This window comes from Acipenser ruthenus, chromosome 31, assembly GCF_902713425.1.
Source record: "Acipenser ruthenus chromosome 31, fAciRut3.2 maternal haplotype, whole genome shotgun sequence".
Classification (NCBI taxonomy): Eukaryota; Metazoa; Chordata; class Actinopteri; order Acipenseriformes; family Acipenseridae; genus Acipenser; species Acipenser ruthenus.
In genome coordinates, this window is record NC_081219.1 from 5,985,932 (window position 1) to 6,008,020 (window position 22,089).

Genomic DNA, 22,089 nt, shown 5'->3' on the forward strand with positions numbered 1-22,089 from the left:
TCATTTGTAGACTATCTGTCTGACAGTGGATTGGTGGATCCCCAAATCCTTAGAAATGGTTTTGTAACCCTTTCTAGACTGATGAGCATCAATAACTGTTTTTCTGAGGTCCTCAGAGATTTATTTTGATTGTGGCATGATGTGTATTTTTGTTTGTGATGTGTATTGTGAAGTATGAAATAAAATGAACAGTAATCCTAAGGGAAATTGCATATATGTTAAACTCAGATTATTCTTTAGTAACGTGCGGCCCGATATACACATTAGGTTAAACTAGTTTTCTGGATGTGCGACCCGTGAGATAAGTTTGGTTGCGCACCTGCGTCACCCCAAAAAAACAAAAAAACAAAAAAAACAAAACAGCAAGTAGCTATGACATGGTTCAAGTAGCAGCTCCCTGCGTTATGAAACGAGTAGGAGAGAGAACATAATAGTGAAAGAAACACAATCTTGAGAAGTGCATCGATTTATGTGGTGTAATACATTCTCACTACCTGTGGCAATGTGCCCCGCCCCTGTGTGTATATTATGTGTTGTATGTTGCGTGCGTGTGTTAATGTTGGTGTATAGTCATTGGTACACGGGATATAAACGGGTCTGTGTTTCACGTGTATTTAAAAATGTAGATTTGTATTTAGGCACGAGGAGGGATTCAAGTGAATAATTAATGAGTAATTCAATCCCAGCACAACAGTATATATAGACACATTTTCATTCACTCAGGGTTGCGTGTTCGGTGAGTGGAGAACGGGACTGGAGACGGAGGGAAGTGTAAAAGTAAATAGTTAAAATCTGCTCACCGTGTTTGTCTGTGTAGTCCGTTTTTGTTTATATATTTATTTTGGCGTAAGTGCCGTGCCCTGTGTTTTCTGTTTGTTCAACCTTTTTATTTTCTGTTCTGTGTTAATTATTAAATGCTGAGCGCGATCACGCGCTCAGCTTCACCAAACCTCCAAGTCTTTGTTTATTTATTTCCTGCTTCTGGGCTGACGCTACCCACTCCGGCCGTCTTTGTGACACATGGTGTCCTGCGTGGGATCTACAGCGCCTCCAGGACTCAGGCCAGAGCAGGAACCGCATATTTGGGTTAAAAAAAAAAAAAAATGGCAGAAGACGCCATCAAACTGCGGGACTGGATCCTGGAAAACGCTGGGCTGGAGGCCCAGTCTATGCCAGTAGCCATCCGGTTCCTGCGGTTGATGGACAGAGAGCGATGGGAGGCGTATGCAAGGGAACACACCCTAAGCACCTGGGAGGAAGGTGTGGAGTTGGTCCTCAGCTACCTGGAGGCAGTTATAAGTGGAACAGCAGCCCAGGTAGCAGGTCCACCAGCAGAGGAAGAATGCCTGCTGTCCCCGTCTCCACCAGCAGAGGAAGAATGCCTGCTGGTTTTGCCTCCACAGCCCAAGCAGGAGGAGCCAGAGCGTCCACAGCCCAAGCGGGAGGAGCCCGAACGTCCTACGCCTGAGTGGGGGGAGCCCGAACGTCCTACGCCTGAGTGGGGGGAGCCCGAACGTCCTACGCCTGAGTGGGGGGAGCCCGAACGTCCACAGCCCGAGTGGGGGGAGTCGGTGCGTCCACAGCCCGAGTGGGGGGAGTCGGTGCGTCCACAGCCCGAGTGGGGGGAGTCGGTGCGTCCACAGCCCAAGAGGGGGGAGTCGGTGCGTCCACAGCCCAAGAGGGGGGAGTCGGTGCGTCCACAGCCCGAAGAGAGGGAACTTGGGGCTTCCACAGCCCTAGAACCCAAGCTGCCAGCAGAGGGAGAATGCCTGCTGGTTCCACCTCCACCAGCAGAGGGAGAATGCCTGCTGGTTTCCCCATCACAACCAGCAGAGGAAAAATGCCTGCTGGTTTCCCCTTCAAAGGCGGAGCCGCACCAGTTCCCTGCAAGACAGGCAGAGCAGCACCACTCCCCTGAAAAAGGGGGAGACTACACGCTGCTCCCACCTTCACCGGCAGGAGCAGAGCAGCCGGAGCTGCCTCTGCCTCCGCCACCTACACCGGCAGGAGCAGAGCAGCAGGAGCTGCCTCTGCCTCCGCCACCATCAGGGGGAGAGGAGCAGGAGCTGCCTCTCCCTTCACCAGAAGGACCAGGACGTGAAGCTGGCGGCCCTCAGCTGCCCTTGCATAGGCTGCTGAGGGAAGCATGGGGAAGAACCGCCCGGCCGCAGAGGCCGAGAAGAGGGCCAACACCCGCACCCCAGCTTGTCCTGACTCCCTGCCTCGCTTCGCCCAAGGATGCCGGGCTGGCTTCGCCCAAGGATGCCGGTCTCACTTCGCCCAAGGATGCCTGCGACGCTTCGCCCAAGGATGCCTGTCTGGCATCGCCTGGGGCTGCCAGTTGCTCCGTATCGCAGCAGGAAGTACTATGGCCGGAACCCCACCAAGGGGAGCTGCCGGCCACGAAGAAGGTGGGGGAGGTTAGGAGGCCTGCTCCCACTGCAGCAGTTTCGCTGCCAGAGATCGGGGGAGAGGTCAGGAGACCAGCATCCCCCGCAGCAATTTCGCTGCAGGCGTGGACCAGCAGGCTGTCAGCCGTGCCACTACCGGCAGGGGTGCTGACAGCATGGCCAGCCATGGGCCCACTGAAGCCTCCCTTCACAGCCCGAGACTTTGTCCTGGACTGCTGGATTTTTAAGGGGGGAGGTGGCCGTTGAGGCCATGTGTGCTTTGCACAGGGGGAGGGGGTATATGTGGCAATGTGCCCCGCCCCTGTGTGTATATTATGTGTTGTATGTTGCGTGCGTGTGTTAATGTTGGTGTATAGATTGGTACACGGGATATAAACGGGTCTGTGTTTCATGTGTGATTTAAAATGTAGATTTGTATTTAGGCACGAGGAGGGCACAAATCACTTCACGTGCTGGCTAAATGTAATATGTGAGCACGGGGTTGCACGTAATACATTCACGTGCTGGGATTCAAGTGAATAATTAATTAGTAATTGAATCCCAGCACAACAGTATATATAGACACATTTTCATTCATTCAGGGTTGTGTGTTCGGTGTGTTTTCTGTTTGTTCAACCCTTTTATTTTCTGTTCTGTGTTAATTATTAAATGCTGAGCGCGATCACGCGCTCAGCTTCACCAAACCTCCAAGTCTTTGTTTATTTATTTCCTGCTTCTGGTCTGACGCCACCCACTCCGGCCGTCTTTGTGACACTACCTTACGTAGTTCTGCTTTTTAACTAGTAAAACGTGTGCTTTCACGAAAGGGGCTAGAATGTGTATGTTTAAAAACAGCATACCTTTTTTATTTATTTTTTATTCCTTGAATCGAGTGTCCAGCCATGCATTATAACAAAACCGTAAATCCTTTGCAATTGTAAATTAAGAACTGTGAAACAATATAGACTCTCGCATGTAAACATCTAACATTATGTACATCCAGCTGTTAATCGTTGTGAAGCAGAGCACTCTATTTCTATTTATTTTTTTATTTTTTTTCCCCCCAAAGCCATGTTGTTTGTACAGGTTAAGCCCGTCGCACACAGCCTGACTCAAGCCGCCTCGTCTCATCTCAACTGGTCGTACAGTCTGGATGAATCGTAACAGTGTGCGTGCCCTTAAAACAAAGATTATGCAGATTTCAGTCGGGGTGTCTTCAGGATTTGAAGATTGAACATGAATCTTTTTCAGACGCAGTTTCGTTCAGATGTGATCAGTCTGTCTGTGTGCAGCGGTTGCCGACCAAGACTGACTGAGACCGATTAGTCATAAGGGTGTCAACAAATGGTGAAGCAGGTTTAAGTGACCTACTGGCAGCCTATATTTTCTTACTGCACAAAACAGAAGTAACCGGTGCGTCGATCTCCAGTAGGTTACAAATCACAAGCCCCTAGATGCACACGCTGAGAAAAAAATGCCCAAGTCAAATAAAAAAACAACAGGTTGGATTTTATTTGCCACAGGCTAAAGTGTAAAAGACAAACTATAAAAAAGTCAAACACTGTCTGAAACGTTTGCACGGTGTAAATGGTCAATAGCTACAATAGGTTAAGCATTTCTTTTGGTTGCCTCGCAGCGCGGTCTCCGCCGTCAAATCAGCATACGATGCCATGCATAATATGAGGGTCGCTATGTTGGGCCAAGTTCATACAAAAAAGTGTACGAGAGGCACAAAACAATTACATCCCAAAAGTAGACAAATCAATCTAAAACAAAATGGCCAAAATGGTTTAATAGATCAATTACAAAAAAATATTCAGCAAAAAAGGCACTTTACAGAGCGTTTAAAAAGGGACCAAAAACAAAAGTACCCAGAAAGAGTACTTGGAACTGCAAACGCAAGTCCCGCATAAAAGATTAATTTTCCAACTGAAATATGGGGAAGCTATAAAAAAAAGGCCAAAAATGAATTTAAATCAAGGGAAGGGAAGTAATGTTAAAACTTTACAATGCATTAGTAAGACCTCACCTAGAATATTGTGTTCAGTTCTGGTCAGCTCGTTACAAAAAGGATATTGCTGCTCTACAAAGAGTGCAAAGAAGAGCAAATAGAATTATCCTGGGTTTAAAAGGCATGTCATATGCAGACAGGCTAAAAGAATTGAATCTATTTAGTCTTGAACAAAGAAGACTACGCAGTGATCTGATTCAAACATTCAGAATCCTAAAAGGTACAGACAATGTCAACCCAGGGGACTTTTTTAACCTGAAAAAAGAAACAAGGACCAAGGGTCACAAATGGAGATTAGATAAGCATTCAGAACAGAAAATAGGAGGCACTTTTTTTTTTACACAGAGAATTGTGAGGGTCTGGAACCAAGTCCCCAGTGATGTTATTGAAGCCGACACGCTGGGATCCGTCAAGAAGCTGCTTGATGAAATTCTGGGATCAATAAGCTACTAAAAACCAAACGAGCAAGATGGGCTGAATGGCCTCCTCTCGTATGTAAACTTTATGTTCTTAAGTCAAAATGGAAGTTAGAAAGGCCAAGACAGAGATAGAAATGAACATAGAAACATAGAAATTAAATCACAAGCCCCTAGATCCCCCTAGATCCCCACGCTGAGAAAAAAACGCCAATATGAGGGTCGCTATGTTGGGCTAAGTTAATACAAAAATGTGTACAGGGCAGCATTAATTAAACTTGCATACATGGTAATCACCAGTCTTGTTGTGGTCAGTAATTCAGTCTTAGCGCAGTTTGCGACACCAAGTCAGGAAAAACTCAATTGTGACGTCAAACCAAAACTGAGCACAACTGATCGCAGAACCTGTGCAAACTCAGATGAGATGAGTCGGGACGGCTTGAGCTGGGCTGTGTGCAGCGGGCTTAACAGTGGTTAGCAAACAACAGTTGCGCAAACACTGCAGACCGAACAACTAATACCGTTCTTAAACTCCATCCATGGGTAAATCTTAAGCCAGTTTTCCTGAAAATCTTTATTAAATTTTCCCTTCACTGACATCGCTTATTTGTGCTGTTGTATCACTAAGGCTGTATGTTTTTCATGGTGAGCATGGATTTCACGATTTCCATGAATTAGAACCAGTGCCGTGTAATAATAATATCCAGTTCTCTGTGAAAATCTCTATTTTCTAAAAAAAAAATACTATTTTTACATTTAAAAATGCAGTTGAACTTGTTTACCCTAAATGATGAAACACATGGCTAGAGGGTTTTAAAAAGCTTTAATTACAGGACACAGACAAGGGCTATATTTAGCTCTTGTTACAGGGTGACAGACTTTAGTAAAAATAATCTGAATATTTAGCATTTGCGATAACCTCAGATCAGTCATCACTGCCGTACCGACCTGCTGTGATCGGTTCCTGCGCTTCAAACGAGAGACTTGTGGAATCTGACCTGCAACTTGCAAGCATGTTCAATTAGCTGGTTTCACATCGATCGGTTCAACTAATAACGTCCTTGAGAGTTTAACTTTACTGCATATGTATCAATCAAAACAACAGCACCTGGCGTTCACATGTACAGTGAAAGGTTGGTAGTAATATAATTCGTATATACTGTTCAGCTTTTATTGTGATGTTCAACTGCAGTACTACTGCGTTCAATTCAATGTAACCATTTTTTTATATATATATATATATATATATATATATCACACACACACACACACACACACACACATACATATATATACACATATATACATATATACATATATACATATATAACAACAAATTAAACAAAAAGAAATACGTAAATGATCAGCAAGATGCATAAAAACAACAACAACAATACTACTCACTCACCGTTTTCTTCGAATATTCCCCAAAATAAGGTTCGGAACTGGCCCTTTCCGTGCCAACCTGCTATGGATAAAAAGCAAATCAGACATCAAGGAGCGCCAAAATCAAGTGTTTTTTTTTTTTTTTTTCTTTGAGCATTTACTCTATAACGCAAACAGATGCATTACAATTAATAATATTATGCTTTGTTGTTTGCATTAGATATAATATTCGCCAAGCACATGAAAACGAATACAAATCCACACGTTTAACTTTTGTCCCACAAATTATTCTATAAGTCAATATTAGAATCAACATTCACAGCATGCAACTGCACTTTTGTTTTCTTAAGCACAAAGCAAGCTAGTAACGGGCTGGCACACAGATTTCCACAACTAATGAATTCAAACACTCAACGCAATGTCGCGCCGTCATTACCTGTGTACGTTTTTAGAGCCCAATGTACCCCTCCGCAAAAAAAAAAACAACAACACGATTTTCTAGCAGCATGTAATTGACTAGATTATGGTCCACTTGCACTTGCACTTGCAGCTTCAGGCTTGAGTTGTGCGCTGTTATGAAGCACGGCGCTACCTACCTTGAAACGGTAGCTAGTCCCTCCCCCTCATCTCTGATTGCAACCAGGTGACTATACGAGCTTTTGTGATTTGATGATCGGATTGTCTGTCTGCGTTGAACGGTGACGACAAACATAGTTGCTCGCGGGTTGTTGCTCCTGAACACTAATTGGTTGGTAGGTCAGGGGGTACAACTAACGCTACAGTGCCACCACGTGGCCAAAGTGCAGAAGACAATGTGAATGAACAGCAAATAAAGGAACTTTGAAGCTTCTCTTTTGAGCATATTATACTAGTCTTGAAATCTTTTAAGAACATAAGAACAAATTTCACAAACGAGAGGAGGCCATTCAGCCCATCTTGCTTGTTTGGTTGTTAGTAGCTTATTGATCCCAGAATCTCATCAAGCAGCTTCTTGAAGGATCCCAGGGTGTCAGCTTCAACAACATTACTGGGGAGTTGGTTCCAGACCCTCACAATTCTCTGTGTAAAAAAGTGCCTCCTATTTTCTGTTCTGAATGCCCCTTTATCTAATCTCCATTTGTGACCCCTGGTCCTTGTTTCTTTTTTCAGGTCAAAAAAGTTCCATGGGTCGACATTGTCTGTACCTTTTAGGATTTTGAATGTTTAATCAGATCACCACATAGTCTTCTTTGTTCAAGACTGAATAGATTCAATTCTTTTAGCCTGTCTGCATACGACATGCCTTTTAAACCCAGGATAATTCTGATTGCTCTTCTTTGCACTCTTTCTAGAGCAGCAATATCCTTTTTGTAACAAGGTGACCAGAACTCAACACAATATTCTAGGTGAGGTCTTACTAATGCATTGTAAAGTTTTAACATTACTTCCCTTGATTTAAATTCAACATTTCTCACAATATATCCGAGCATCTTGTTGGCCTTTTTTATTATTTCCCCACACTGTCTAGATTAAGGCATTTCTGAGTCAACATAAACTCCTAGGTCTTTTTCATAGATTTCCGTCTTCAATTTCTGTATCTCCCTGTGACAGGTGGGTGGTGACGTCAGGTCAGAAGCAGGAAGGTAAACACACTGACACTACTGCAATTAAAGGCGGCGTCGTTTATTTAAATAACACAAAAATAAAATAAATATTTTTTAACACAAAACACTTGCTCACAAATAAAAATGTTAAACAAAAATAACACAGGTCAGGCTGGGCAGTAGCCTTCACTGTTCCTGTACGTTTTTTCTTTTAGTTTCGTTTTCCCTCGCTCCTCGCTCTCTCCTCTCGAACACCCACCCAGAGCGCAGAGAGCTGCAGGCTTATATGCAGGTGACCATCTCCCGATTAGCAACAAATGAATCACTGAATTATTTCGGGAGATGGCCACCTTCTGCACGAGGTTTTTAATTATTCCTGGCACAGAACGAGTACCCACTCTCGCCTCTGACAGAACACACTTTAAATAAAACAATAAACAAACCCTGCGGCGCTTCGCCGTCACAAATACATAATAAATAAATCATAACGATAATAATACTACAACAAAAATAATACTACAGAGCCCTGAAGGACAGCACCTCGCTCATCCTATATAATAAATACATAAATCAACAAAACAAATACAAAGTAACACAGCGGCGGAGGGGGAGACCCTGTTCTAAAAATAAATAAATATACATTTTACAGGGCTCCTCGCCCTGTTACACTCCCATATTATATTTATAATGCACTGTGATGGGGTGCCAGCTTGCCCCTATAAATATGTGTTTGTTGTTATTGTTAGTTTTACTGTTTTCATTATGTTTTTGTGATTCTTGGTTTGTTTTGGATTGGCAGGGAGGGGGTTAAATTCCTCCCTGCAAAATACATGTGAGAATGTGGCTGGAGCCTTAAGTGTTTAATTGTTAATTATTAGTTAATTGGGCTCCAGCCACAGACTATAAAAGGGCAGCTGAAACCCTTTGTTAGGGAGAGGAGTTTTTGGGTGAGTTTTGTTTGTTGGTGTGCTGTGCTGTTTAATTTTGGAAAAAGAAACTGTTGTGAAGGCTAATGCCCAGCCTACACATGCACATTTTTATTGCCTGCGTGCAGTACCACTTTTCTCTATTAAATGTTATTTGCCATGTGTCTGCCCAGTTCTGAATGCTGTCTAGATCATTTTGAATGACCTTTGCTGCTGCAACAGTGTTTGCCACTCCTCCTATTTTTGTGTCGTCTGCAAATTTAACAAGTTTGCTTACTGTACCAGAATCTAAATCATTAATGTAGATTAGGAATAGCAGAGGACCTAATACTGATCCCTGTGGTACACCACTGGTTACCTCGCTCCATTTTGAGGTTTCTCCTCTAAACAGTACTGTGGTAACTTGGGAAGGAAACAAAGGGTGAGTCTTTCAAGTATTTTATTAGAACAAACAACTACGTTAGTACAGTCACCATGAATCAGCGCCATTTTCCAATCCCCAGGCCTACGTTGATGAGGTATTATAACAAAGGCTAGGGGTGGTGCTACCTCAGGGTACGGATTGTTTACAGGGACAAAATAAACAGTTACAACACTCCTCCCCCTTTAAGCTTAATGTCGTTTAAATACAAATAAACTTATTCATTGTATGGCCTGTAGTGTTTTTTTTTTTAAAAAAAAGAATAACTGTGCTCTTTTAGAAGTCTAGTACTAAGGACATAATTACAAGTCCAGTCTTGCACGTCGTGCACCAACGTCGTCCTTGGAAACTGGGATGGTCACATCTGCAGGAACTGGGGCCGAGGTCACCGGAGGAGGCACGGGTGTGGGTGGTGAACTCCTGGACAACTCCATTCCTGGTGGTGTTTCTGCAACCTCTGTATCCAAGATACCTGGTACCTCAGATATTTCGTCCTGGTCTGCTGATTTTAGTAGTGTCCACCGCTCTTGACTCCGTAGATGTTGCGCTGGTCGTCGGGTCAGAAACAAAGCGAATACGGATGTGGTCATGATGTCTTCGAATGACACGTCCATCCGTCAGCTTCACAATAAAAGAAACTGGTCCACTCTTATTCAGAATCACTCCAGGGACCCAGAGCAGACCCTTGCTGAAATTGCGGGCATAGACACAGTCACGAGAATTGTCTCTGGACTTGGCATGCTGGTCATGCAAATCTTTCTGCTTCGCTTGTTTAGACTCCACTCTAGCTCTGATGTCTGGCCGTAGCCAATCTAAATGAGATTTCAGCTTCCTCCCCATCAGTAATTCAGCAGGTGAAAGTCCTGTAGTTGTTTGGGGGGTTATCCTGTATTTAAACAGTAAACGTGCCAATTTAGTTTCAACAGTCCCACTAGACATCCTCTTCAATCCGTCCTTGATGGTCTGTACGGCTCTCCTGTCAGACCATTTGAAGATGGATGGTAGGGTGCGGTCTGTACATGTCGGATTCCATTTTTCTGCATTAAACTCCTGAAACATTGCCCCTGTAAATGTTGTGCCATTGTTGACAACCATGTCAGGTAAACCATGGGTCGCAAAAACCTGACGCAACTTTTCAATGGTGGTATGAGCGGTAATGCAGTTCATTGGATGTACATCTATCCCTTTCGAATAAGAATCTACAATGACTAGGAACATGTAACCCATGAAAGGTCCAGCAAAGTCTATATGCAGCCTTGACCAAGTGCGACCTGGCCATTCCCAGGGGTGTAATGGGGCCTGTGCTGCGGTCTTCCGGCTACTTTGGCACTCTGCGCAGAACTTGACCTTTTCCTCTAGGCGTTTATTCATCCTTGGCCACCACATGAAACTTCGGGCTAAGCTTTTCATGCGTGAAATTCCAGGGTGAGCTTCATGCAGTTCATCCATGATCTGTTTGCGTCCTGGGGGTGGTACCACTACGCGTGACCCCCACAATATGCACCCGTCTTGCACGCTCAACTCATCCTTACGTATGACGTAAGGCTTTAATTCCTCATCTTCTACTTTGTCTGGCCAACCATGTAGAAGGAATTTCTTCACTCGGGACATCACTGGATCCCGCTCTGTCCACAGCTTAATCTGTTTTGCATTCACCGGTGACCCTGACAGTCGTTCCATCAAGAATATAATATCCCCAGGTAACGGTGTGCAGGCAGGGGCAAGCGGCTCAGGGCATCGGTGTTAGCATTGTCCTTGCCAGCCTTATACACAATAATATACTGGTAGGCTGATAAAGTAAGTGCCCAGCGTTGAATTCGTGCTGAAGCCATGGGCGATATGGCTTTTGTCTCATTAAACAAGCTCATTAGAGGCTTATGGTCTGAGCAAATGGTAAACGGCCTACCATACAAGTACTGGTGATATTTCTTCACACCAAACACAATTGCTAGCCCTTCCTTATCGAGCTGTGAGTAGCCTTTCTCTGCCACGGTAAGTGTACGTGATGCAAAACCCACAGGTTTTTCTGATCCATCTTCCATCAGATGAGACAGTACGGCTCCTATACCATATGGAGAGGCATAAGCACCTTCTTTGGGTCAAAATGGACAAGTAAGTGTGCTGACTGTAGCAGTTCTTTGACTTCACTGAAGGCTTTGTCTTGGGCTGTCCTCCAGTGCCATGGAATGTTGTTATGCAACAGCTGGTACAGTGGTGCTAGTACTGTTGACAAGTCTGGCAAAAACTTTCCATAGTAACTGACCATGCCAAGAAATGACTTCAGTTCTGACACGTTTCTTGGAGGTGGAGCTTCTTTGACAGCTCTCACTTTCTCTTCCATGGGGCATCGACCTTGGGCAGTGATCTGGTGTCCTAAGTAAGTCACACTCGGTGCTTGGAAGGTGCACTTGTTGAGTTTCAATCTCAGTCCTGCTTGAGACAGTCTCTTTAACACTTGCTCCAGATTGTCCAAGTGCTCTGTTTCACTAGTTCCAGTTATCAATATATCGTCTAGATAGACAGCAATGTGGGGTATGCCTCGTAAGAGGTTGTCAATTGTCCTCTGAAAAATTGCTGGTGCCGACGCCACTCCAAACGGCAAGCAATTGTACTTGAACAGTCCACGGTGCGTGTTGACGGTGACATACTGCTTTGACTCCTCATCCAACAACAGCTGCTGGTACGCATGGCTCATGTCAAGCTTTGTGAAAGATTTTCCTCCAGCTAGTGTGGTAAAAAGATCCTCCACGTGTGGCAAAGGATAAGCATCCAACTTTGATGCCTGGTTTATGATCAATTTATAATCTCCACAAATGCGAACAGTCCCATCACTTTTGAGTACTGGCACAATTGGAGCTGCCCAGCGTGAAAACTGTACAGGTTCAATGATCCCTGCATGCTGCAACCTGTCCAGCTCTTCTTCAACCTTGCCCTTCATTGCATATGGTACTGGCCTGGGTTTAAAGAAGCGGGGTGGAACTTGCGAGTCCACAAACAACTGAACAGTCTCTCCACGAAGTGTGCCCAGCTCATCTTTGAACACGTCTTGATAACGTTGCAGAACATCTTGGTACTTGGCTGCCTGAATGTGCTTTATTTCCCCCCAGTCAAGCTGTATTTTCTTTAGCCAGTTGCGTCCCAGGAGGCTTGGGCCTTCACCTTTAACTACTAAAAGTAGTAATCTGGCTAGTTGATTTTTGTATTTCACGTCAACATCCAGTGCTCCTAACAGTCTAATCGTTTCTCCAGTGTATGTACGCAGCAATACTTGTGTCTCTGTAAGTGCTGGTGCCTGACTGGAACTCCAGGTTTCACGGTGTGCTCACATGACAGACGCTGAGGCTCCTGTATGAATCTCCATTTTCAACTTTTTATTGTTAATCTTAACACTGGCATACATTGGCTCTACACGCTGCTCACTCAGGTTAAACATAGTATAGGAACACACCTCCTCTTGCACTGTGCTCTCCAGATGGTGTGCTGCCTGGGGTTTGTTTTACTTAAACTGTCAGGACTTTGCTTTGCCCTTCTTGCCTCTGCACTTTTTAGCAATGCGTCCCTTCTTATTACAATTATGGCATACTGCCTCTTTAAATGTGCAACTGCCTGCATGGTGCGGGCCTCCACACTTATAGCACTCTGTAGCTGCACTGGCTTCTTGCTGCCAGCCTGCTTGTTCACGTAGTGCACTGTGCTAGATTGCGGATTTGCCGTCTGTAAATCTTGAGCGTTTTTAGCTGCAGTTTCCATTCTCTGAGCCAACTCTAACGCCTTTTTAAAAGTTAACTTGGACTCGGACAGCAAGCACCGCTGTATCCGGTCGTCATTGATTCCACAGACAAGCCTGTCACGCAGCATATCATCCAAAACATTTCCAAACTCGCAGTGTTCAGAATATTGATGTAATTCGGCAACAAACATTGAGACAGATTCGCCTGGCTTACGAAAACGGCTGTGAAACTTGAACCTTTGTACAATTTCTGAAGGTTTAGGGTTGTGGTGATTTTTTACAAGTTCCACTAATTCTTTAAAGTGGACTTCTCACGGCTTGACTGGTGTGGCCAGATTCCTTGCCAGTTTATATGTTTTCGCCCTGCATACACTGAGAAGGATTGCACGTCTTTTACCTTCATCAGTAATCTCGTTTGCCAGAAAAAAATGTTCTAACCTTTCAATGTACTCAGTCCAGTCCTCCTGTTCTTCCACAAACTCACTGACTGTACCGTAAGTAGCCATTCCTTCAGTCTGGATGCTGCTCGATTCTTAGTTGTTTTCCCCTCTTTTTTTTTACTTTATAGATTCAAGTTTTGTCTTTCTAACTGTTGTTTTCGGAAAAACCAAGCAAAAGTTTATCCTCGTCGCCTGATATATGTGGTAATTTGGGAAGGAAACAAAGGGTGAGTCATTCAAGTATTTTATTAGAACAAACAACTCTCCTACATTAGTACAGTCACCGTGAATCAGCGCCATTTTCCAATCCCCAGGTCTACGCTGATGAGGTATTATAACAAAGGCTAGGGGGTGGTGCTACTCAAGGTACGGATTGTTTACAGGGACAAAATAAACAGTTACAACAAGTACTTTCTGTTTTCTACATGTTAACCACTCCCTAATCCATGTGCATGCATTTCCTTGAATCCCTACTGCGTTCAGTTTGAGAATTTAAACTGTAATTTTTGCTTGACAAAAACTTCATCCACTGCGGCTTCGGCCTCTGTCCCCCCCGATACACGCTTTGCGCTGACCAGGTGTGTGTGTTGACCACGCGGTCAGGGTACGCACTTTGCGTAGCGTCCTCTCTGGTGCTGCGGTACCGCAGCGCACGCATAGCCTGATTCTCTTGGCACAGGCTGCGTATTATCCGACGCCAGCGTAGGAGCTTTACGCACACGGGACTTGGTCACAGTACGCAGTGTACGTAGAATAGTATTCAGTGCATACAATGCGCAGGTGTTCATTGCTCCTTTCCAAAAAGTTACGGACAGAGCGCAGTGTACGCAGTTCCGCTCCCGCTGTGCAAGGTGTCTGGAACATTCGAGGACAAGCAGTGCTGTGCACGTTGCTCGCATTGCGTAGGCACTGAGCTGCTAGCGCATACCTTGTGGTGTTGCACGCTATAGTGCAGGCCTAGTCTGTTGTGCATCGTTTTAAAAAAATAAATAAATAAATAAATAAAACGATGCTGATTATGAACAGACCCATGCCGGGGTTCCATGCCTGTACGGCTTGTAATGCCAGTATCCCACAAGAGGATAACCATACCCTCTGTGCACGCTGCGCTCATTGCGCATTAGTGCCCATACGCTGCGTAGTACACGGTGCACTTGTGCCCATGGTACCCAGCGCAGGGTAGGCGATGTTAATGGCCTTAGCTGTAGCGGTAGCGAAATTTACACTATGTTAGTGCCTGTGGGTCAAACGCAGTGAAAGCAGTGCTTAGTGCTATGCACAAGCCAGACGTCCTGACTCAGGACTCTGCCTAGCATCTCGAATGCAGTACACAGTGCACTTGGGACCCACAGGTTATTGCGTAAGCACTGCTCAACCTGGCACATAGCTCACGGTGCTGCACAGTATTTGTGAAAACAGGATACTCGGTGCGCACGGGGCTCAGCATACCTTGCTGTAACGCTAGTGAGTGGAAACACTACATGAACACTTACTAGTGTTCAACGTAGTCCGAGCAGTGCCTCAGTGCTAATGCACAGAGTCAGCACCATATCGGGGTCCTTCCCTGTACGGTCTGCTAAGGAATATAATAATAATAATGTTGCAGTTTAAAAGAAAAAGAGACACGTGTTCCCCCACCGGGCTCCGCCTCTGCCGTGCCCCGCTGTGGAATTGACTCTGCTGGACTGCCTCAGCCCACCCTCTCGGTGCGCTTAAAATATTCAGTTCACCCGAGTTGCCGTGGTGTCTGCTTTATTACCCTCACAGCTTGCTGTTGTGGGCATGTATGTGTGGTTTTATTTCACTGCCATACGTTTTTAAAAAATAATAAAAAAACGATACAAGCGCGATTCCTCCATCGGGATCCAGCTATGCTGAGCCCCGCTGTCGAGATGCTTACGCCGGCTTGTTTCAGCCCGCCTACTCGGTGGGCTGGTAAAAACAAAACAAAATCAGTTACCCGCTGTAACACGATTGCCACTCACACGGGTTCGTGCCCCTTTAAAAAAATACGACCCAGCACACAGAAATGGATTTTCTTGCGCGGTTGCGCTAGTTTTTTAATAAACACAAAAATAAAACAAATACACAAAATAAACACCTAGCTCTGTACGAGCACTAACTAACACACGGGAACACCCTTCCTAACACGGGACAGCTAAGCTGTTTTCCCGACTTTTCAAAAAACCTCAAACTTAAACACACTGGTTTGACACCGCACTTACTTTTTTCTCTGGCTACTCGGAGACAGAGCACCTCTTCTGCCTCCTTCTACTCAGCAGCCCCGAACAGACTGCTTGCTCTCCTTTTAAACTCCCGCACCTGGACCTAATTTTTAATAACGTCCAGGTGCGGATGATAATTAACAATAAAACAATTAAACTAAACAATAAGCAAATTAAATGAAACAATAAAGCAATCAATACGGTGCATTCTCACATGTTTTTCTTTCTTTGCAGGGAGGTTTTAACCCCCTCCCTGCCGTCTCTCACAACCCGCTATATTACACCGAATTGCCATGGTAACTATTTTTACCCGCACAGCTTGCGTGGAGGGTGTATTTTCGTTTCTTGACTGCCTTGCAGTTTTAAAAAAAAAATAGCGTTATTTCCACCGGGACCCAGCACTGCTGGCCCCGCTGTTGAGCGGCTTCTGCTGGCTTGTTTCAGCCCGCCTACTCGGTGCGCTGTTTAAAATCAGTCACACGCGCTGCCGTGGTGACCGCTATTTTACCCTCACAACCTTGCTGTTGTGTGTGTGTGTGATGTGTTTTTTCTTTACTGCCTTGCAATTTAGAAAAATAAATAAATAAAATGTATGATTTAACCGGCAGCTCTGCTGCGCCCCGCTGTTGAGTTACATACGCAGGCTTGCTTCAGCCCGCATACTCGGTGGGCTGGAAAAACAAAACAAAATCAGTTAACCGCGTTGCCGTGGTGACTTTTGTTTTTACCCACACAGCTTCTGTGGTGTGTGTGCGCATTGTTTCTTACTGCCCGGCAGTTAGCAATAAATAATAAGCTGATTCTTCCACGGGGACCCAGCTCTGCTGTGTCCCACGGTTGAGTTGAATCCACTGGCTTGTTTGAGCCCACCTACTCGGCGCGCTTGGTCACCCGCCTGGCATGGTGAATGTGTTTCTCCCATAGCTGAATGGCTGGGTTACTGCCTTTGCAGTTAAGAAATAAGAGGTTGCAGCTCCTTGAGCCTGTGCTCCACCCTGGCATACGCTATGCGCTGCCACGTTTTTATTATTTTCCGCGTTGTGTGACTGCACGCGGTCCAGAGCCAGGTTATCGCCGCTCTGCACCATGGTACAGCACCGTGCGCTCCCCTGTACTGCTCTCCTTGTTGCCTACTGCAGCCACTCGAGTCTGGGTATCCACCCCGGTGTATGCTTTGCGCTACCCCAGGTTGTGTTGACTTCACACGGTTAAGGCTGGGCACCCCCAGTCGGCGCCCTCATTGTTTAGATGCTCCATGCCTCAGTGCTTAGCTCCACAGCATGTGAATAACACCTGCACTCGATGCCCCGATGCATCGGTGCACAAGTACTGTAGTCTACCTCACTCAGTGTCCTCGGTGCGTCTGCACCCTTGGTGCCTGAGTGCTTCAGTACATGGCTGAGCTTACGCGGCGCTGGGCCTGGCCAGACAGCAGGCTCAAGCCCTTGCTGTGGCCCTAGCTCAGCCAATAGCGCCGGCCCTGGAGCTGACCCCGCCTGCACCGGTGGTTGCCCCGGATGTTACGCGCTGGCATCTGCCGTACTCGCCAGGCTGTCTGGCCGGGCGAATGGTTTATCACACTGGACTGAAAGAACGTGGATTCCACGTTGCTATTCGTCTAGTGCACAGGAAGTATCTCCGCTTCACCTTACAGGGGAGCGTCCTGAGTTTTCTGTGCTGTGGTTCAAACTCTCCTTAGCCCCCGCACATTTCAGAGTGCATGGATGCCATCCTAGCTCCCTTGCGGCTGCAAGTGATCAGGGTGATGAAGTAGCTGAACGACTGGTTGATCTGCCCAGTCGCAGGAAGGAGCAGTGGCCCACACAGTGCAAGCCTGCCTGTCGGACGACAGAGTGGCTGCCATTTGCAACTGTCTCGCCCTGTTCAGCAAGGGTTCACAGTATAATTGGTGTTGTGTTAAAAACTATTGGGTCTGATGGCCTCGGCTTCATCATCACCCACCCATCTAGGGTTACTCCACAAGCGCCCGATCCAAGTGTGGCTCAGTGCCTTAGGCTGCACCCCAAGCTTTATAGACACCATCACCTGACCGTGTCTCAGGGTTTCCCCTGGGTTCTATATTTTTGTAGTCACTAGTGACTAATACTTTCTAAAAACATTAGTCACTCCAGATATTCAGTAATCACTACTGGCGCACAGCTCAAGTTTTCAAGGGTGTTATGAATCCTGTTTTTATTTTATACCTTAAATCAGTGTATTGACCAAAACAGTTGTTTAATTAAACCATTTTACTAATGCTCTACAGTTTAAATAAATTGGTAATTTACAGCTGTAAAGTTTTAGAACATTAAAACTCAAGAACCAGATTTATTTGCCCTGAAAAGCTACATACAGACACAGAATGCATTATGAATTACTTATACCATGTATGTCTTTTTACAATAAAATAAAAAAAAAACAGTGTTAGAAACAGAGTTTTGCAATAAGGCTGAAACTTTGCTGCTTGTTTTCTTTTTCTGTTATCTGACGCATGTGAGCTTTGTTTGTTCTTTTTTTTCTGGTGTTCGGAATCCAAGTCTTCATCTTCTACCACTTGTTGTTCTGTTTGTTCTATTTCACTCGCTGAAAAAATGACTGGATTTTCTTCTGCGACATTTTACAGTATTGGCTAACAATTTAGTTTTTTTTAATTCGTGCGCACATGTTTACCGCAATCATGTATTTATATTGATGATAAAGTTATAGAAAAGAAGGCAAAGAAAAGTTCACTATCCACGCATCTCTACAGCTGACCTCAATACGAAAACATATTACTGGCAGTTTAAATTATTGGTGACTAAAACGTACAGTACTGATACTAATTAAAAAAGAATAATAAAACGCTTACCTAGTATCAGTGTGATGGATGTCCCTGCTTGTTACCACACAAATCACTGATGATGGCAGGGAAATTGGAGAGAGCTTCAGTTGCAAGACATTTTTGGCGTTTTTAATCTTTGGTGGTATTTCGTCTTGATCGCCCTTTGCTAGTAATGTACTAGTATTGAGCAAACAATCCACATTTTTTCACTGAACTGAAAGCTAAAAACTCTTATTACTCTCACACCAGACGTAACGGCATGTCAAACTAGACCGCATGACAATACTGCGGTTTCTGACTGGATTCTGTATTTTGAAATGAACCAATAGTACTTAAGTTACAATAAACTTTAGTCGGGTCATTGAAACAAATAAATATCGACTTGCAGGCATGAACGCACACATGAAATAAAATGAGTTAAAGACTAGGCGTTTAGTTTTTTAAAATGTATTTTTTTGTATCCCAGATAGACTGCAGTAACCGCCCAACTGCTTATATTACATTTCACTGGTTGCCTACGAGGGCTTGAGAGGAGGCGAAATTGGGAGTGAGATATTAAGAATGAGACCAGATGAGAGGATTTCTCCGGTTGCTTAGGAGGCTTGAGAGGGGTGAGACATTTGAGAGTTTAAGAGTGAGACGAGTTTGAGGGATGGCGAGATTGAGGGCTGGAGTTTGGGAATGGTGCTTAGTAACATTGAGGTTAGATACTGATAGCAGGACGAAATAGGGGGGACGAAGATTTTTCCCTTCTCGTCGGGTCAGGCAGCATCCTCTGGCTTCTGGGCGACGTAGAGAGGGAGACATGAGAAGAGCAAAGGATTAGATATAAACACTTTCCGCCGGGTCAGACAGCATCCTCCGACTGCTGGGTGACGTAAAAGTGAGAGAGAGAGCAAAGTTTAGACATATAACATACAACAAACTGACTCTTGCTCCTGACGGGTCAGGCAGCATCCTCTGGCTGCTGGGCGTTTGGTGGAGCAAGAGACAGGAAGGGGACGAACAGGACAAAAGGACAGATCCTTCGCAACTCAGTGCAGCATCCTCAGGCAGCTAAGCTGGCAGCTGGGCGGCGTGGAGAGCTTAGGAAAAAGTGTCTCGGGTCCGTTTAGGAGAGACGAAAACAGAGAACCCCCCCCCCCCCCTCGGTCGGGGTCCGCTCGGCAGGTGGAGGCACGGCCTACTGCATGAGGGGGCTGAAATGGTCCTGGACCTGAAATAGAAGAGAGGAGATGGGACAGCAAGGTTGAGGCCTGGAAGGCTTAGCGCATAAGCAGCAGAAGAATAGGATGTGGCCGGGGGTCCCCTCAGGCCGGCGAGGAACAGCCGGGCGGCAGTGGTTGAGATGAGAGGCCGACCCAGACAAAAGAGGACCCCCGGCTCCCCGCAAGAACCACACCGTGGGATAGAAAAGAGATTGCAGAGCCGCACACATAAACAAAAGCTAGAAAAGAGAAAAGACAAGAGATGTTAGTAGACAACCTATGCCTATAAGCCGTCCGCACTGTGGAGAGGAAAAACCCCCCTGCAGGGAGGAAACCTTTGGTGGGCCTGGCGGAGAGGGCGCCCCCCACTCCGGGCAAGCTAACAAGTGCTTGGTGAGCTGTGGCGATGTCTGCAGAGGATGATCTAATATAAAGTTCACAGCTGAAGAGATCCAGCGCCCCATAGACTTAATCAAAGTGTTGATACCTGCCCTGGCCGCGGAGGCAGCTGCTCCGATCCAGAATGAATGGGGGGAAAAATAGTAGAAGAAAGTCCGATCCGTGACGAGAGGGTGCATAAACGGGATGAGAACCAGTGACTCGTAAGTATAGATCTGGAGCTGTCGAAGAGGGGATCTGACAGAAGATACTGAATCCTCAGCTTAATTGGACCGTTTTTGAAGATCTGATGAAGAGGATAAAGTGGTTTCCGGGGATTTGAGAGAGATCTGAGCACTTGAGGCCTAGAGCTGGGAAGCTGGAAATTGATGGAGTTGAGAATTCTGCACAGCGGAGAAATCCAAAGGCGACGGTTAGGCACAGGGTTTCCATGACGATGTCGTTGAATAGGTTGAAGCATCCTTGCGGGAGAGCAGTGATGAGACAAAGGAGAAGGTCAGTAGAGATTGATTACCTTGATGGAGAGGAGGGGAGCAGGCTTTTCTCCATACCTCGAGCGTTCTCTCTAGAGATCCGCCATCTCTAGAACGGACGAGAGGAGAAAGATTGGAGGCGAAATTGATACTGAATGCCCGCTAGGTAGCATCTAAATAGAGGAGGGGGCTAAACGTAGACACAGCCTGAGGTGAGTGATGAAGGCGAGGAGGTGCTGTAGGTTGAAAGAGGTATGAGATCCGTTTTTTTTTTTTTTATTATTATTTATTTATTTATTTTTTACTCGCAAAAAAGTGAGTAAATGAAGACCAGGCAGTCGAGTAGGAGGAACGGGTAGATGGGGCGAGAGCGTTCTCCATGAATCCACGTGCTGATTGAAGGAGGCCAGAGAGAGAGTTATTCAGTTGAATATTGTTTTGCTGCAAGGTAGTACGAGACGAGGGTTGGGGTCTGCTCCTGGGACGAGGTTGCAGAACTTCTGGATCTTGATGTAACTGTCTGTTTTGAAGTCCTGATGAAGTCCTGATTTTTTATTTATTTATTTATTTATTTTTATTTTAACTGCAAGGTGTAGTGTTCTGTAGTAAAATTACTACAGCTGGCCACTCCAGTATCTGGGTGCGTGGAATGGTTCACAAAACCTCTTGGTTGAAATGGCTTAACGCTCAGAGTCTATCCATTGTATTCCCCTTGATGTCTTGGTACTCTTGCTTTTTTTTTTTTTTTTTTTTTTTAAACGGTAAATCACAGGTGTTGTCACGGTAAGTTCACAGGGTGCACTCTGTTCCTTCAGGAATCCTGCAGAGGAAGTGCTTCACAAGAGCAGTTAGACATAGTACTTCCAAGGTAAGGTCATTGCATATACAGAGCAGCTTTTTCTGAGGGTAGATATTATAGAGTGAAGGATGTCTATTGATATAGGGAGCCAGGAGGGAGCAGCAGGGGGGGGGGGCTCTTGAGGATCTCTCTGAGTGTCAAGCAAACTGATGGGATGGATAGGAGTGTTGAAGAAGGGACGGAGATGAGGCGGCAGAAATACTAAATTCCGGAGATTTAACGGTAGAGTGGGCTAAGTGAAGAGAATCCCTTGCATGGGCGATGGAGGCTAGAATCCGTTGCTCATTAAATCAGAATGGGATGTATTTTGAGTGCAGAAAGTTGTAAATGTTTTCCATCCAGAGGTAAATGAAGATTTGGTCACTGGGACTAAGAGTGTGGCCATGTAGTGATGAGCAGATTGCAGAAGGTTGGAGAGTGTTGTATTTAGTTGAACGGCAGATGTTGGTGTTGCAGAGTTTGATGAGGGCTGAGGTGGCAGCTGGACCTGAACAAATATATGAAATCGACTGCTGAGATGTTTTTAAAACGAAGGCAGAGAGCTGAGATGCCAACCATCCTGTGTTAGTTAATACGGGATTGATCAGCGGTTTGCTACCATCTTGTCTGTTTGGAATGGAAAAGGTGAACTCATAAATCAGAGATTTGAGTTTCACAACTCCAATCATTCTCCAAATAGTGGAACTCCTTAATTCATAAATCAAACAGATTTCCAGTCTCGTACCATATATTAAAGCTTGTAGTATCTGAGAGGATGAGCGGACATATGACTAAATTGCTGAGGAAGTCAAGCTCTCCGTG

At 45.3% G+C, this 22,089-nt stretch overlaps 1 protein-coding gene across 4 annotated transcripts in view; it reads right to left on the reverse strand.

Annotated features, from left to right (window-relative positions):
• LOC117396660 (protein SCAI) overlaps window positions 1–6,788 on the reverse strand; it is a 179,986-nt gene extending 173,198 nt beyond the window's left edge. For 2 of the 4 annotated variants that reach the window (XM_059005198.1, XM_059005196.1), the window contains exons 1-2: window positions 6,640–6,788; window positions 6,226–6,285 (exon numbers count right to left, since the gene is read on the reverse strand). The gene's annotated coding sequence lies outside the window, so the exon portion shown is untranslated. The remainder of the gene's footprint in view (window positions 1–6,225; window positions 6,286–6,639) is intronic. The other 2 variants (XM_059005199.1, XM_059005197.1) reach the window with 1 other exon arrangement.
• Between the last annotated feature and the right edge of the window lie 15,301 nt (window positions 6,789–22,089).